Below are 14,539 nucleotides of genomic sequence, written 5' to 3'. Positions count from 1 at the left end.
TCTAAAGACGCTAGGTTTGTGTGTGTGTGTGTGTGTGTGTGTGTGTGTGTGTGTGTGTGTGTGTGTGTGTGTGTGTGTGTGTGTGTGTGTTTGTTAATCTAATCAATGATTGGCATTGTATCTAATTTTGTTTTCCACACAACCACCTCAGGCAGCGTCCAGATGAAACAAGGACATTGGTGTCCTCTCCCGTCCCTCCCAGCCCTACCTCAACCCCAACCACAGCCCCCCTCCTCCTAATGACGACAACAAACAAACAAACAAGCGGGCTACATGCTCACACACCCCAACAAACACACACACACACCCCAACAAACACACACCACACCCCAACAAACACACACAAATACCCCAACAAACACACACACACACACCCCAACAAACACACACCACACCCCAACAAACACACACACCACACCCCAACAAACACACACAAACACCCCAACAAACACACACACACCACACCCCAACAAACACACACCACACCCCAACAAACACACATAAACACCCCAACAAACACGCAAAAACCCTAAAAAACACACACACACCACACCCCAAAGAACACACACCACACCCCAACAAACACACACACCACACCCCAACAAACACACACAAACACCCCAACAAACACACACACACATCACACCCCAACAAACACACACACCAAACCCCAACAAACACACACACCACACCCCAACAAACACACACAAACACCCCAACAAACACACACACCACACCCTAACAAACACACACACCACACCCCAACAAACACACACAAACACCCCAACAAACACACACAAACACCCCAACAAACACACACACACACCCCAACAAACACACACCACACCCCAACAAACACACACAAACACCCTAACAAACCCACACACCACACCCCAACAAACACACACACCACAACCCAACAAACAAACAAACACAAACACCCCAACAAACACACACACCACACCGCTCACTGCTGGCTGAAAACAGGGCAACAACTAAAGAACAGAACTACACAACTACAGAACAGAACCACACAACTACAGAACAGAACCACTGAACAGAACTACAGAACAGAACCACACAACTACAGAACAGAACCACAGAACAGAACTACAGAACTGAACCACACAACAGAACCACACAACTACAGAACAGAACCACAGAACTACAGAACTGAACCACAGAACAGAACTACAGAACAGAACCACAGAACAGAACCACAGAACTACAGAACAGAACTACAGAACTGAACTACAGAACTGAACTACAGGACAGAACCACAGAACTACAGAACAGAACCACACAACTACAGAACAGAACCACAGAACTACAGAACAGAACTACAAAACGACAGAACAGAACTACAGAACGACAGAGCTGAACTACAGAACTGAACTACAGAACTGAACAACAGAACTGAACTACAGAACTGAACCACAGAACTGAACCACAGAACTGAACCACAGAACTGAACTACAGAACTGAACCACAGAACTGAACTACAGAACTGAACTACAGATCTGAACTACAGAACTGAACTACAGAACTGAACCACAGAACTGAATCACAGAACTGAACCACAGAACTGAACTACCGAACTGAACCACAGAACTGAACTACAGAACTGAACTACAGATCTGAACTACAGAACTGAACTACAGAACTGAACTACAGAACTGAACTACAGAACTGAACCACAGAACTGAACTACAGAACTGAACTACAGAACTGAACCACAGAATAGAACCACAGAACTACAGAACAGATCCACACAACTACAGAACAGAACCACAGAACTACGGAACAGAACTACAAAACGACAGAACAGAACTACAGAACTACAGAACAGAACTACAGAACTGAACTACAGAACTGAACTACAGAACTGAACTACAGAACTGAACTACAGAACTGAACGAGCTAAGAAGGTGAGGCCATCACAGACTGGGACCTCCTGAAAAGCACAAACAACAACAACAACAACCACAAAACAATAAGTCAGTCATAAGTCATGAGTGAATCAGTGAAGTTACCAGAGTGCCAACAGGCACCAATACTACATGAAGTAAATGCAACAACTTGAGACCACAACCTGACTTTACTTTAAAATGTTACGTCATTGTAAGACTCAACCCTTCTGAACGTTTTGGTGGCTATGAAGTGCCTATTTTTCTCTGCACACTTATCCACTGGTACTGACAGGCTGGTATTTCCATACTGCAAATATTGAACCCTTACATCAATATATATTGGAGCTTCAAGTCAAACTAAAGGGAAGGTATGGACATGAGGTGAAGGACATTTGCCTCGCTCTGCCACAGGCAAAACTTTGACCAATGGAACATCATTTAATAAGCCCTATGCCTATATAAAATCGTTTTAATAGAACAAACACACACACACACACACACACACACACACACACACACACACACACACACACACACACACACACACACACACACACACACACACACACACACACACACACACACACACACACACGCATAGACAACACACAGCATATCTCTGATGTTGACATGACACACATAAACACCCCAAAGAACACACACCACACCCCAACAAACACACACACCACACCCCAACAAACACACACAAACACCCCAACAAACACACACACACATCACACCCCAACAAACACACACACCAAACCCCAACAAACACACACACCACACCCCAACAAACACACACAAACACCCCAACAAACACACACACCACACCCTAACAAACACACACACCACACCCCAACAAACACACACAAACACCCCAACAAACACACACAAACACCCCAACAAACACACACACACACCCCAACAAACACACACCACACCCCAACAAACACACACAAACACCCTAACAAACCCACACACCACACCCCAACAAACACACACACCACAACCCAACAAACAAACACAAACACCCCAACAAACACACACACCACACCGCTCACTGCTGGCTGAAAACAGGGCAACAACTAAAGAACAGAACTACACAACTACAGAACAGAACCACACAACTACAGAACAGAACCACTGAACAGAACTACAGAACAGAACCACACAACTACAGAACAGAACCACAGAACAGAACTACAGAACTGAACCACACAACAGAACCACACAACTACAGAACAGAACCACAGAACTACAGAACTGAACCACAGAACAGAACTACAGAACAGAACCACAGAACAGAACCACAGAACTACAGAACAGAACTACAGAACTGAACTACAGAACTGAACTACAGGACAGAACCACAGAACTACAGAACAGAACCACACAACTACAGAACAGAACCACAGAACTACAGAACAGAACTACAAAACGACAGAACAGAACTACAGAACGACAGAGCTGAACTACAGAACTGAACTACAGAACTGAACAACAGAACTGAACTACAGAACTGAACCACAGAACTGAACCACAGAACTGAACCACAGAACTGAACTACAGAACTGAACCACAGAACTGAACTACAGAACTGAACTACAGATCTGAACTACAGAACTGAACTACAGAACTGAACCACAGAACTGAATCACAGAACTGAACCACAGAACTGAACTACCGAACTGAACCACAGAACTGAACTACAGAACTGAACTACAGATCTGAACTACAGAACTGAACTACAGAACTGAACTACAGAACTGAACTACAGAACTGAACCACAGAACTGAACTACAGAACTGAACTACAGAACTGAACCACAGAATAGAACCACAGAACTACAGAACAGATCCACACAACTACAGAACAGAACCACAGAACTACGGAACAGAACTACAAAACGACAGAACAGAACTACAGAACTACAGAACAGAACTACAGAACTGAACTACAGAACTGAACTACAGAACTGAACTACAGAACTGAACTACAGAACTGAACGAGCTAAGAAGGTGAGGCCATCACAGACTGGGACCTCCTGAAAAGCACAAACAACAACAACAACCACAAAACAATAAGTCAGTCATAAGTCATGAGTGAATCAGTGAAGTTACCAGAGTGCCAACAGGCACCAATACTACATGAAGTAAATGCAACAACTTGAGACCACAACCTGACTTTACTTTAAAATGTTACGTCATTGTAAGACTCAACCCTTCTGAACGTTTTGGTGGCTATGAAGTGCCTATTTTTCTCTGCACACTTATCCACTGGTACTGACAGGCTGGTATTTCCATACTGCAAATATTGAACCCTTACATCAATATATATTGGAGCTTCAAGTCAAACTAAAGGGAAGGTATGGACATGAGGTGAAGGACATTTGCCTCGCTCTGCCACAGGCAAAACTTTGACCAATGGAACATCATTTAATAAGCCCTATGCCTATATAAAATCGTTTTAATAGAACAAACACACACACACACACACACACACACACACACACACACACACACACACACACACACACACACACACACACACACACACACACACACACACACACACACACACACACGCATAGACAACACACAGCATATCTCTGATGTTGACATGTATACACTGTAGCCTGCGATGTCAATGACATCATGTACTCAAACATTTACCGTTGGAGGAGCTTTGGCCTTGTGCTGTGTTCAACTTAAAATGAATTGTCCTGTCAGTAATGGGATGATTACAGGCCCCACATTGTGAATAAAGCCTATTATTTTTAAATACATATTCATATTCATAACATGAAATGTTTGATATGACAGAATGATTGAATGACTATTAGGAATGTATATAAGCATGTGCTTATAAAAAAAATCTAAAATGAAAGACATACACACTAAACCAAGTGGTACCTACTGACTTAATACAAAAGCCATTCCCCTATAATAATTAACTTCTAGTTGAAGAAGCCCAATAGCATATGATCAAAGTGTTTTCGTTTTTATCATTTAACATATATTTTACCATTTTAAATAAGTTGGTCATAACGATGATGAATAGCATGCATGCACAGTTTGATGTTTATAAATTAAGCTTTAGACAGCATGTTGCCTCGCTCCCTGCAGAGCAGGGCTGTCTACCTGACTACCTGTCTACCTGACTACCTGTCTACCTGTCCCCCTGACTACCTGTCTACCTTACTACCTGTCCCCCTGACTACCTGTCCACCTGACTACCTGTCTACCTGACTACCTGATTACCTGACTTTCTACATGTCTACCTGCCATATGGCACACAGCGGCGTTCTGCCGTTATAAAGCCTGTAGGAATATACGGTAACGCTCAAGAATATATATGTTTTGCCAGAGAGAGAGAGAGAGAGAGAGAGAGAGAGAGAGAGAGAGAGAGAGAGAGAGAGAGAGAGAGAGAGAGAGAGAGAGAGAGAGAGAGAGAGAGAGAGAGAGAGAGAGAGAGAGAGAGAGAGACCCTTATTAAACCTACCTGTTGCGCTAAACGAAGGTGTGGCCCGCTGCCCTAGGCATTAAGAGTCCCGGGAATAACGTGAGTGGTCATTAAAATTCGATGATATTCCGTTACAGATGTTGAAACAAACAGAAGAAAGAAGTTATTCACAGTGAATAACTTCATGGTCCCTCAGCAGAAGTAGACTGCTGGATTCAGCGGGTTTGTTGTGGTGCGTCGCTGTGATAGAGCCGTCCCCCACCCGTGACTCCTGGTCCCATGTCTCCACCAGGGTGTTTGAATGAGCCTCTAGGATCCAAGGGTCCGAGCGTACAGTGGGCGGCACCACTTCTTTCACTCCCAATCGGTGATTGGTTGGTAGCGTGGAGAGGTACCGCCCCCCTGGAAGGTCTGAGCTGGAATTAGAGCTCCCCCCTCCCCCCCGCAACGATGACGATTACATCCGAAATCGGGAGTCCCAATTGTTTCTGCATAAAAGCATTACTCAAAGTTGTATAATTCTATTTGAAAGGAAATTATTGGATTATTTTCATATAAATGAATAGAAAAATTGTTTCTCTTTTTGAAATGTGATTCCTATAGAATATTTGAGTGCCAGTTGTTGAGAAATAACTGGTACAGAAGAGATTGTATTCAATCTGTCAAAGAGTGTTGAAGATAGCTTCCTGTCCTCGACCAGTGTTGACAGAGTAAGTAGGCCTACTGTAGCTATATGAATTGGAAACATTCAGTCCTGAGTTTAAACTAGTCAAGCAGCTTCTGTCTTGTCTGCCGGATTCTACTGGTCGGAAGTCAAGAAGATGAGTGTGTGTGTGTGTGTGTGTGTGTGTGTGTGTGTGTGTGTGTGTGTGTGTGTGTGTGTGTGTGTGTGAGAGTGTGTTCATGCCTCTGTGTGTTAATATGATATTGTGTGTTGCTAATAAGAAGAGTTTCCAGAAGCATTTCCAAGGCCGAGGACGGTCAGCGGCGGTGTCACGTTAAAATTGTACCGGGGGCGAAAATTGTACCGGCCTACGTCATCGTTTGTTTACATCCTGACAACTTGCCCGGCAACAGACGACGCGATGCAGAAAACATGTTTCCAAACGACGAAATAACATAATACAGATAGCGGATCGCTATCTGTATTATGATAGATAGCGATAACACTTGTTTTTACTTTATATTTGTATTGTATTTAATTGTTTAATCGAAACAATAAAAAAATGTGCCCGCGAAACGGGCGATCGCGTCAAATTACAAATGTTTTGCCCGCGAAACGGGCGATCGCGTCAAATGACGTAGGAGGGTTCTTGAAACATAATACAGATAACGGATCGCTAGATAACACTTGTTTTTACTTTATATTTGTATTGTATTGAATTGTTTAATCGAATTTAGCTAGTGAACTGATTGTTTTAAGCAGGTTTCATAGTCTAGAATGTTCAAGAACCTTCCTACGTGATTTGACGCGTCATTTGACGCGATCGCCCGTTTCGCGGGCAAATTGTTTTATTGTTTCGATTAAACAATTAAATACAATACAAATATAAAGTAAAAACAAGTGTTATCGCTATCTATCATAATACAGATAGAGATCCGCTATCTGTATTATGTTATTTCGTCGTTTGGAAACATGTTTTCTGCATCGCGTCGTCTGTTGCCGGGCAGGTTGTCAGGTTGTCAGGATGTAAACAAAGGATGACGTAGGCCGGTACAATTTTCGCCCCCGGTACAATTTTAACGTGACAGCGGCAGTATAGTGCTGGTCACGATCCTTCACACATTGAGAGGGTGATCATGGTCATGTATTCATGACCATGACCCCTGAAACATCCTTTCCCCTGAGGCACAATGTCTACTTCTCTCCTCCGAGGGAAACTTAAGAGCGTGCCTGACTGCAGCAGTGGACTCACCATGCATAACATAACCCTTCAAACTATCACAAGACCTGTCAACTGGTGGGGGGACATGACAGGCTGTCTCTGCACCTTCAAATACCTTTTTAAGTCAAGTCAACTTTATTCATACAGCGCGTTTCAGACACGGGCAGACTCACTGTGCTCCACGTGAAATCATGTCATAGATGATATAAAGCCGGAATTCAAAGAGAGCACAAAATACATTTATTCTGCTTAGCAGGAAGCGAAGATGAACATGTAAACAACCCGTTTTTAACTTTGAATAAGGGTAGTCCGAGCTGGAGCAAGGCTCAGTCATTCAGGAGTTTTTTTCTGAATGCTGCTCTTCAATGTTTGGTTTTGACTCGAATGTACCCTGGCCCTAAACCGTTTAGTAATTTCTAGGAGAGCAGCAGTGTTGTGAAATCGATCCTCTGACACACACAGAGCCAACGCAGGGATTTGAGGATTTGTACGATGTGTTGAAATGTGTTGGTCTTTGTTCGTTTTCTAGCCGCGGCATTCTGAACAAGCTGTAGCAGCTAAGAGCCTTTTCTGGAAATCCTGTAAAGAGACCATTACGATAATCAAACCTAATAGTAATTAAAACATGCACCAATTTTTCTAAGTCTTGTTTTGACATGTTTGCTCTTAGTCTTGTTAAGTTTTTTCAGATTGTATCACTGACTTGATGAGGCTCTTGAAATTCAGATCTGAATCCATTATAATATCAATATTTGTGTGTTGTGTGTCAGGCAGACTATAGAGGGTGCCTCTCTCTATAGACAGACTCTCTCTATAGACAGACTCTCTATAGACAGACTCTCTCTATAGACTGACTCTCTTTAGACAGACTCTCTGTAGACAGACTCTCTCTATAGACAGACTCTCTCTATAGACAGACTCTCTATAGAAAGACTCTCTGTAGACAGACTCTCTCTATAGACAGACTCTCTCTATAGACAGACTCTCTATAGACAGACTCTCTATAGACAGACTCTCTCTATAGACTGACTCTCTATAGACAGACTCTCTGTAGACAGACTCTCTCTATAGACAGACTCTCTCTATAGACAGACTCTCTATAGACAGACTCTCTGTAGACAGACTCTCTCTATAGACAGACTCTCTCTATAGACAGACTCTCTATAGACAGACTCTCTGTAGACAGACTCTCTCTATAGACAGACTCTCTCTAAAGACAGACTCTCTCTATAGACAGACTCTCTCTATAGAGAGAGTCTCTCTAAAGACAGACTCTCTCTATAGACAGACTCTCTCTATAGACAGACTCTCTCTATAGACAGACTCTCTATAGACAGACTCTCTCTAGAGACGGACTCTCTCTATAGACAGACTCTCTATAGACAGACTCTCTCTATAGACAGATTCTCTATAGACAGACTCTCTCAATAGACAGACTCTCTCTATAGAGAGACTCTCTATAGAGAGACTCTCTATAGACAGACTCTCTCTATAGACAGACTCTCTCTATATACAGACTCTCTCTATAGACAGACTCTCTATAGACAGACTCTCTCTATAGACAGACTCTCTTTATATACAGACTCTCTCTATAGTCAGACTCTCTCTATAGACATACTCTCTCTATAGACAGACTCTCTCAATAGACAGACTCTCTCTATAGAGAGACTCTCTCTATAGACTGACTCTCTCTATAGACAGACTCTCTATAGACAGACTCTCTATAGACAGACTCTCTATAGACAGACTCTCTCTATAGACAGACTCTCTCTATAGACAGACTCTCTATAGAGAGACTCTCTATAGACAGACTCTCTCTATAGAGAGAGCCTCTCTCTATAGACAGAGCCTCTCTCCATAGAAGGAGGCTCTCTTTATAGACTGATGGAGGTGAGGTTTGTTTTTCCCAGCTGCGGTCAGCCTCACACCGTGCTCTTATCGGACCGGTACAGAGGCAGCATTTCTCCAGGGTGCGTTTTGCTTATCAGAAAGTGTTTTAACCTGTTCAATGACATATGTGATATTCAACATTTTGAAATGAGGTTAAGTTTCCAGATGATCAGCAGAACTTGAGGGTGAGGGGTGGGAGCATTGAGGTGTCTTTCTTAAATGAGTGCACTGGAATTCTCAGTGATGTACCGTTTTTAACAGCATTTGAGCTGACTTGTGTGTCAGGATAAAGAATATATTAATGAAAACACAGAAATGGTCTGATAGGGAAGGCTCTATCAGTCAATAAGTCTACATCGAAAAAATATAATTTTAAAGGTTCTTATCAAGAAAAGCATACATAGTCACTTGTGTTGTGTGAGCCCTTTTTAACGAGCCACCTTCTAAATGGATAAGATGGATTTTTTTCAGAGCAGGTAGGTGTAGTGATTAAAGGTTTCAGGGTCTACACTGTGCGTGCAATTATCTGTTTCCTGGCCTCTGAACAACCACGTTCTCTGCGGGCACAGAACAAACCTAATTGAGTTGTTTTGTGTTGCCGCTGTCCGTTTGGTCACAGAGGAGACGAGCTGGGGAGTTGGACGGGTGATTTATATTCAACCCTCCTGCATACGCTATACTGAGGAGAGCAGGGAGATGCAAAGACAAAAGTCAGAAAAAGCTTTGATTTAGCACACTGAGATGGCCATCGGATAAGGCTTTAAGATCCTATGAATAGAAAGTATGCAAAGTTAATGAAGTTCCTTTATGAATAATAATAATAATGATAGTAATAATATAGTAATAATATTCCATTATAACACATTCATTCATGCGTGCAGTAATGAACACATTAGAACAGTAGCACCTAAATCACAATGCAGGATGCATGATTTCATGCAGCGCCCTTGAATGTAAAACAAAGCACTTCTTGGAATGATGAACCAAACATAGATCTATTATATTAGAAGCAGCTCAACCCTTTATATCTCACCAGAGAGCAGCTGCTAGCACGCCACTCTTGGCTGGGATTCAGCTCGGTACATTGTCTGGTCAACAAAGCATCAGCTTTCAGACGTCATATATAAATGACTGCCCTCACGCTCAGACGGCGCTGACATGGCACGGGGGAACACCACCACAACCAGCTATGAAGCTACTGTAGGTCCCTGATGGTCTGCCCTCTAGGGTGCCGGCAGCCCTTATGAGCGTGTGTGGACAGCTGGACGGCGTCTTTTGAGTTGGAGGCTTCGACTCTGAGGTGTGATTGAAGAGATCAGAATGTGGAGAGGAAGAGCAGGATGATGATGATGAACATTCTCCGTCACAATATTCTTGGACATTGCACATATTGTTGTTAAACCTAGAACTGTGCACATACCTTGGCCATTTTGCACGTTCCTCCACAACTGTACAACTGCTTTTATTTTTAAATCTTTAGTGCATTTTTTATTCTTTCTATATTCTGTATGTTTCTGATGTATTTGTAACAATGTTTATTGCTTTATTCGACCTCGGTGGCTCGACTGGTCCCCTCCGGTCCAAGGCCCCAGGGGGGGAGGTGTACACCGGTTCATCGTGTGGAGACGGCTGGTCTTACCCGTGCACACTGATCACTCAACATGCAGCAGGTGTTTAGCCTCCCCAGACCCAGAGTCTAGTCGGACTGGGCCAGCTGAGGCTGCTTCAACCAGCCATCCTCCACACACTCCACATGAGTGGGTCTTAATGTAAATGTTTCAATGTTTTAGCAGTACTGCATACACCGGACTCCTTCAGGTCCGTGAACAGCTTCTACACTTTATGATGCAAAGTGTAGACCTGAAGTCCATTCACCATGCTAGGAATCTATGGTGTCATGATCGCCATCATCATCATCATCCTCTTCCTCTCCATGAAATGACATATCCCCGGGCATTCAGAGTTTAAGCATCCCACTCAAAAGAGCAGCCCTCCTGTGGAGTATTTTCAATGAGCTCTTACACACACACACACACACACACGCTCACACGCACACACACACACACACACACACACACACACACACACACACACACACACACACACACACACACACACACACACACACACACACACACACACACACACACACACACACACACACACACACACACACACACACACACACACACACACCACTGGAGGTGGAGAGAGGCAGTGTACTCAAGGAGACACCAGAAGTTCTAAAAAAAAACATGCCAGGGGGGGATTCCCTCCCAACAACTACAAACAACATAATCATTTGACTTGTATCCTCGACCGGCCCGCCATGTCCTTATGAGACCTTGTGTTGTCGCGCATTTGCATCGCATTTCCTACTCATCATTGTGTCCGTGAACCAGGCTTCTTCTCCTGTCGGAAAAAACACAATGGCGGCCCTGCTTTGAATAGGTCAACAGGTCTATATGAATGTGAGCTGTGTCTCCGGGGCGACCGAACGGACCAATCAATGCCATTCGGCCTTTTGTAAACATTCCACATTCTGGTCAAGGGCTTTTACATGCACAAACACGGAGCAGGTGTGTTGACCGCAGAGCGAAACACTGGTTACTCATTTCAAATATATATAGGTAACTGGGGTTGGAAAGATAAACCTGCGGTATTTAGATTCAGACTCGTCTTTGATCTGTTTTACTTTTGCATATAGATTGATTGACAGAAGGATAGCCGAATAGACAGACAGATAGATAAATAAATAGATTTAAATGAATGTAATGTTTGATGTTACCATTCATTTTTGTAGTTGCTCAGATATTTATTATGCTTTGAATGTTGTCAGCATGTCTTTGGATAAGTGTTCAAATGACTAAATGTAAATGTAAATAGATAGATAGATCGCTTATATAGACACAGAGTGATTGGCACATGTAGCCTGTCAGAACAGAGCCCACAGGTTGAGAGAGGGGGGGGGGGGGGTGAACGGAGCCCACAGGTTGAGAGAGGGGGGGGGGGGAACGGAGCCCACAGGGTGAGAGAGGGCGGGGGGGGGGGGGGGGGGGGGGGGGACCACAGGTTGAGAGAGGGCTGGGGGGGGGCGGTTCGTCGCCGACTCCCAGGGTTTGTTATTCTAGATTAAACAAACAGCAGGACGAGTCGTACTGCACCGAGCTACTGCACACACGCCGCAGGCCACGTGGCCTCCATCAGGTCCTCTCCCCCTCCCTCTTCATTACAGGTGGATGCAAGGGCCCGCCGGGGCCCCCCCTACCGGACGGCCCCCCCTACCGGACGGCCCCCCCTACCGGACGGCCCCCCCTACCGGACGGCCCCCCTACCGGACGGCACCCCTACCGGACGGCACCCCCTACCGGACGGCACCCCCCCTACCGGACGGCACCCCCCCTACCGGACGGCCCCCCCCTACCGGACGGCCCCCCCTACCGGCCCCCCCCCCCCCCCCCCCCCCCCCTACCGGACGCCCCCCCCTACCGGACGGCCCCCCTACCGGACGGCCCCTCTACCGGATGGCACCCCTACTGGACGGCACCCCCTACCGGACGCCCCCCCCCGGAGCCACTGTCGCCGTAGCGACAGAATAATGCACACAATGTGCTCACGCGGGCATAAATACAAACACATTGACACCACTGGGAAATTAAAACGGCCCAAAAGTGCTTGATTTATTTTTTTTACCTTCAAGACTTTATTGGCTAATCCAATTTGTATCTCTGATGTGTTTGTCTGCGTGTGTGTGTGTGCGTGGGGTTCGTTTGCACTGCGTGTGTGTGTGTGTGTGTGTGTGCTGTGTGTCTATGTGTGTGTGCCGTGTGTCTATGTGTGTGAGCTGTGTGTGTCTATGTGGGTGTGCTGTGTGTGTCTATGTGTGTGAGCTGTGTGTCTATGTGTGTGTGAGCTGTGTGTGTCTATGTGTGTGAGCTGTGTGTCTATGTGTGTGAGCTGTGTGTCTATGGGTGTGTGAGCTGTGTGTCTAAGTGTGTGTGCCGTGTGTCTATGTGTGTGTGTGCCGTGTGTCTATGTGTGTGTGTGCCGTGTGTCTATGTGTGTGAGCTGTGTGTGTCTATGCGTGTGTGCTGTGTGTCTATGTGTGTGAGCTGTGTGTCTGTGTGTGTGTGTGCTGTGTGCCTATGTGGGTGTGCTGTGTGGGTCAATGTGTGTGTGCCGTGTGTCTATGTGTGTGAGCTGTGTGTCTATGTGTGTGTGTGCTGTGTGTCTATGTGTGTGTGCCGTGTGTCTATGTGTGTGTGCCATGTGTCTATGTGTGTGTGTGCTGTGTGTGTCTATGTGTGTGTGCCGTGTGTCTATGTGGGTGAGCTTGGTGGGAACTCCAGGTGATCTGGACAGGTCTAATTATAATGACATTGTCAGCCGGTGTTGGGGAAATATCCACCGCGCTTGTCTGGTTGTTCCACCGGAAGAGCAATTACTGGGCCATCAACCCATCCCCCACAGCTCCTCCTCCCAACACCACCGCGGGGGTGTGTGTGTGTGTGTGTGTGTGTGTGTGTGTGTGTCTCAATATTAGGCTGTCAACAGCGGCACTCTGTGGATTAGCCTTGTGCTTATCCCGGAGGAGAAGCACACACACGCACGTTGACACGCATAAACACGCACCCACACACACACGCACCCACACACACACACACACACACACACACACACACACACACACACACACACACACACACACACACACACACACACACACACACACACACACACACACACACACACACATGCGTACAGTTCATTTGAGATACATGTCATTAATGCGGGGATACTGGTTGATTATCTTGTTATGTTAGAGCTGAAGGAACGTTATGTTAGTGCTGTAGTAACGTTGTGTTAGTGCTGTAATAATATTGTGTTAGAGCTGTAGTAACGTTATGTTAGTGCTGTATTAACGTTATGTTAGTGCTGTAGTAACGTTATGTTAGTGCTGTATTAACGTTATGTTAGAGCTGTAGTAACGTTATGTGTTAGAGCTGAAGTGACGTTATGTGTTTGTAATATAGTAACGTTGTGTTAGAGCTGTAGTAACGTTATGTTAGTGATGTAGTAACGTTATGTTAGTGCTGTATTAACGTTATGTTAGTGCTGTAGTAACGTTATGTTAGTGCTGTAGTAACATTATGTTAGTGATGTAGTAACGTTATATTAGTGATGTAGTAACGTTATGTTAGTGCTGTATTAATGTTATGTTAGAGCTGTAGTAACGTTATGTTAGAGCTGTAGTAACGTTAAGTGTTAGAGCTGAAGTAACGTTATGTGTGAGTAATGTAGTAACGTTGTGTTAGAGCTGTAGTAACGTTATGTTAGTGCTGTAGTAACGTTATGTTAGTGCTGTAGTAACGTTATGTTAGTGCTGTATTA

At 44.6% G+C, this 14,539-nt stretch overlaps 1 protein-coding gene across 1 annotated transcript in view; it reads right to left on the bottom strand.

Annotated features, from left to right (window-relative positions):
* The window catches only part of zgc:194930 (uncharacterized protein LOC557813 homolog), a 25,292-nt gene extending 19,638 nt beyond the window's left edge, over positions 1-5,654 (bottom strand). Inside the window, exon 1 of the mRNA XM_056575174.1 lies at positions 5,412-5,654. The gene's annotated coding sequence lies outside the window, so the exon portion shown is untranslated. The remainder of the gene's footprint in view (positions 1-5,411) is intronic.
* Between the last annotated feature and the right edge of the window lie 8,885 nt (positions 5,655-14,539).

This window comes from Gadus chalcogrammus, chromosome 17, assembly GCF_026213295.1.
Source record: "Gadus chalcogrammus isolate NIFS_2021 chromosome 17, NIFS_Gcha_1.0, whole genome shotgun sequence".
NCBI lineage: Eukaryota > Metazoa > Chordata > Actinopteri > Gadiformes > Gadidae > Gadus > Gadus chalcogrammus.
The sequence above is the reverse complement of the archived record's forward strand: the minus strand, read 5'-3'. Positions and strand labels throughout refer to the sequence as shown.